Source organism: Battus philenor, unplaced genomic scaffold (assembly GCF_028537555.1).
Source record: "Battus philenor isolate CCGP_79_NKW_IND1 unplaced genomic scaffold, ilBatPhil1.0.hap1 SCAF_45, whole genome shotgun sequence".
NCBI classification, from domain to species: Eukaryota; Metazoa; Arthropoda; class Insecta; order Lepidoptera; family Papilionidae; genus Battus; species Battus philenor.
Window position 1 is genome coordinate 72,501 of NW_027181710.1, and position 4,519 is coordinate 77,019.

The 4,519-nt window shown below is 50.7% G+C and overlaps 2 non-coding genes across 2 annotated transcripts; both read left to right on the top strand.

Annotated features, from left to right (window-relative positions):
* The first annotated feature begins 1,449 nt into the window (after positions 1 to 1,449).
* On the top strand, positions 1,450 to 3,353 carry LOC137929226 (small subunit ribosomal RNA). The gene has a single exon (XR_011108790.1). It is a non-coding gene; the product is annotated as a small subunit ribosomal RNA (ribosomal RNA).
* An 807-nt stretch (positions 3,354 to 4,160) lies between these two features.
* LOC137929216 (5.8S ribosomal RNA) lies at positions 4,161 to 4,317 on the top strand. Its single transcript, XR_011108781.1, has one exon. It is a non-coding gene; the product is annotated as a 5.8S ribosomal RNA (ribosomal RNA).
* The last annotated feature ends 202 nt before the right edge of the window (positions 4,318 to 4,519 follow it).

Here is a 4,519-nt window from a genome sequence, read left to right on the forward strand (position 1 = left end):
CTGTCGTTTTCCGAAATCGATACGCGAACGCCCGAGTGACTATCCGCACCCCGAGGCCGGGCCGCACGATCTTTATTACGGACCGCTACCGTCTCGACGACGACGACGACGACGACGACGACGACGACGACGACACCTTTCTTTGTCTCAGTCGACATCGCGTATGAAAGAGTGCGATCGTCATCAGCACGAAATTTATGCATCGATACGCGAACGGGACCGGACTCTGTCGTTTTCAGAAATCGATACGCGAACGCATCGGCGGCTGGCTACGCGCAATCCGCGATCGGGTCGAACGATGATGATGATGATGATGATGATGATGATGATGATGATGATGATGATGACGACGACGATGACATCGAGATCAGGGTCAGATATAGATATGTAGATCGGTGGTATGCAATCGATACGCGAACGCTCTATCGCGCTACGCGGAGACGCATACAGTCGTTCCCGCATATACATGGGACTGGCGCGAGACGCGCCGGTCGGCCGAATAGAGTTCTCTCCGATGCTCTTCTGTTTTGTTTTGTTTGTTGGTGGTTGTGGAGTGTGGAGTGTGTTTTTTTGGTTGGTGGGGTGTGTGTGGTGTGGTGGTGTTAGTTTGTTTGCGGAGATTGCGTTTTTTTTAGATTTAGTTTTTTTTTTTTTTTTTTTATAAAAAAAAAAAAATTTAAAAATTATTCTTAGAAAACGCGCGCGAATCGAACAAAACTAATAACACCGATACACAAACAACGCGCGCCACCAACGAGAACGCCCGAAACTGAAACTTCTATAACCGACAAACGCACGAACGACACAGCGGCGGCGGAGGAGGGAAGAAAAAGGGGATCATCTCCCCACAACAACACACCGTAAACTGTGTCGGACGACGTCTCCGTTATGTAAGAGCGGAAGGCGTAAGAGAACGTCTCGTTTAATTAACGCGAACGGCGTTGGGCTCCCGAGTCGACTTCGGGGCGGCCCTTAACGCATCGCATCAACGAGCTCGTCGCGCGCTAGTCGCGCGACGGTCGATCATGATATATAAATCAAGGATTTCGGATCTCTCTAAAACCGGGCTGGAAATCGGTCATTGTTCGTTTTGCGAAACGATATTTTATAAAAGTGAAGATTTGTATGTGTCTCGTCAAAGAACGTTCCGATGAATCGGACGCGATGCCGCGTCCAAAGTAAATCTGGACGAACGCGAGGCGAGTGTTGAGATATACATTTTCCTCCGTGAACAGATAGAAAAACGAATTCATTTTGTTGTTGCGGTGTGGTGTTGTGTGTGTATTGTAATAAATACGCACGCACGCACGCACGCAAAAAGCTACCTAGGCACCGGCGCGTCACGGCGTTTCGAACGTCCGACGCGTCGCTTGTCACACGTCTATCATATCATCATCACCCTCATATCTCTCGTATGTGCGGTGTTGGTGTGTGTTAGCTCTAGCTAGCTCCCTGGTTGATCCTGCCAGTAGTTATATGCTTGTCTCAAAGATTAAGCCATGCATGTCTCAGTGCAAGCCGTATTAAGGCGATACCGCGAATGGCTCAATATATCAGTTTTGGTTCCTTAGATCTTACCTCGGTTACTTGGATAACTGTGGTAATTCTAGAGCTAATACATGCAATCAGAACTCTGACCAGTGATGGGATGAGTGCTTTTATTAGATCAAAACCAATCGACGGAGGGCCTCGCGTCCGAAGTCGTTAATTTTGATGAATCTGGATAACTTTTGCCGATCGCATGGTCCAGCACCGGCGACGCATCTTTCAAATGTCTGCCTTATCAACTTTCGATGGTAGTTTCTGCGACTACCATGGTTGTCACGGGTAACGGGGAATCAGGGTTCGATTCCGGAGAGGGAGCCTGAGAAACGGCTACCACATCCAAGGAAGGCAGCAGGCGCGCAAATTACCCACTCCCGGCACGGGGAGGTAGTGACGAAAAATAACGATACGGGACTCTTACGAGGCCTCGTAATCGGAATGAGTACACTTTAAATATTTTAACGAGGAACAATTGGAGGGCAAGTCTGGTGCCAGCAGCCGCGGTAACTCCAGCTCCAATAGCGTATACTAAAATTGTTGCGGTTAAAAAGCTCGTAGTTGCATTTGTGCGCCGCGCTGTCGGTGCACCGCATCCGCGGTGATACTGACACGTCTGCGGAGCATATCGTCGGTGAGCCGTCGGTAAAACGGCGGTTCAATATCAAAATCCTATCGCGGTGCTCTTCGGTGAGTGTCGAGATGGGCCGACAATTTTACTTTGAACAAATTAGAGTGCTCAAAGCGGGCTCAAAATGCTGCTTGAATATTTCGTGCATGGAATAATAGAATATGATCTCGGTTCTATTTTGTTGGTTTTCAGAACTCCGAGGTAATGATTAATAGGGATAACTGGGGGCATTCGTATTGCGACGTTAGAGGTGAAATTCTTGGATCGTCGCAAGACGAACATCAGCGAAAGCATTTGCCAAAGGTGTTTTCATCAATCAAGAACGAAAGTTAGAGGTTCGAAGGCGATTAGATACCGCCCTAGTTCTAACCGTAAATATGTCATCTAGCGATCCGCCGACGTTACTACGATGGCTCGGCGGGCAGCTTCCGGGAAACCAAAGATTTTGGACTCCGGGGGGAGTATGGTTGCAAAGCTGAAACTTAAAGGAATTGACGGAAGGGCACCACCAGGAGTGGAGCCTGCGGCTTAATTTGACTCAACACGGGAAATCTCACCAGGCCCGGACACCGGAAGGATTGACAGATTAACAGCTCTTTCTTGATTCGGTGGGTGGTGGTGCATGGCCGTTCTTAGTTGGTGGAGCGATTTGTCTGGTTAATTCCGGTAACGAACGAGACTCTAGCCTGCTAAATAGGCGTCGTCATTTAGGTGTGCGCCGCTCCGGTGGCGCAACTCACTGGCGACGTATTAAAATTCTTCTTAGAGGGACCGGCGGCTTCGAGCCGCACGAGATTGAGCAATAACAGGTCTGTGATGCCCTTAGATGTCCTGGGCCGCACGCGCGCTACACTGAAGGAATCAGCATGTTCTCCCTGGCCTAGAGGCCCGGGCAACCCGTTGAAACTCCTTCGTGCTGGGGATTGGGGTTTGCAATTATCCCCCATAAACGAGGAATTCCTAGTAAGCGCGAGTCATAAGCTCGCGTTGATTACGTCCCTGCCCTTTGTACACACCGCCCGTCGCTACTACCGATTGAATGATTTAGTGAGGTCTTCGGACCGACACGCGGTGGCTTCACGGCCGTCGGCGTTGCTGGGAAGTTGACCAAACTTGATCATTTAGAGGAAGTAAAAGTCGTAACAAGGTTTCCGTAGGGGAACCTGCGGAAGGATCATTAACGTGTGTGTATGTGTGCGAGACGCGTGATATGTTCACGAACGTTGTTGCGCCGCTGTTGCTGTTGTTGCTGTTGCGACGACGACGACGACGACGACGACGACTTCGTACATACCGTGTTTACACATATATATATGTAATACATCCATAATGATATATATATATACGACATATATACATATATATGTACGTACGCGCGCGCTGCTGTTCGTATCTAATGCGGACGAGCGCGCGCGCGTGTGCGTGCGTGTGTGTGTGCGTGTTTGTATATATGTATAAAAAATAAAATGTGAAATAATTGTCTCTAGCGTCTATTACGCCTAACGGCGCAGCGGCGACGGCGCCGTGGCGGTGGCCGGTGGCGGTGGTGGCATTCGTCGAAAGTGCTACCGCCGCCGCTGCCTCCGCCGCCGTCGAAGCGGCCGGGTGGCGGAAAAACGCCGAGAGACGAGCGCCGACCGGGGCATACCAAACGGAGCGTTCGAAGCGGTGAAAATCCCCACTGCCTAGCTCAGGCCCTTTATTGTCGGTTGGCGCTATACAAAACGAAATTTAAGCGGTTAGAAAGATGACAATGTCGTGCGTCACGCCAGCTCGTTGGGGGGTGCGCGGGTCGTCGTCGTTCATCATTCTAAAGGATTCGCGTCGGGGCGTTAAGCTTTTTCGGTGCCGTTTCTTTATGAACGCCTCGGCGCACATGAATTCGACCAACTTTCGACGTTAATACATAAAAACGGACAATCAAGTGGCCGACGGCGAGAGCCGTAGGCCGCTACCGTAAGTAATAACAACATTAAGAAAAAACCATTACCCTGGACGGTGGATCACTTGGCTCGCGGGTCGATGAAGAACGCAGTTAACTGCGCGTCATAGTGTGAACTGCAGGACACATTTGAACATCGACATTTCGAACGCACATTGCGGTCCGTGGAGAAATATCCAGGACCACTCCTGTCTGAGGGCCGGCTGTTAAAATATAAAAACCACACTGTTCGGTGTAGAACGCGCGCTACGTGCGCTCGCGCCGGTCGATGCGCGCGGCGGTGACGCGCGACGCGGCGGCGGCGGGTTGGTGGGGGGTGATGAACGAGCTCGCGGACGGTGCGATGGGACGATCTCTAATAAGAGTCTCTCGTCCGCGCCGCCGCGGCTCTCACTCTCTCTCTC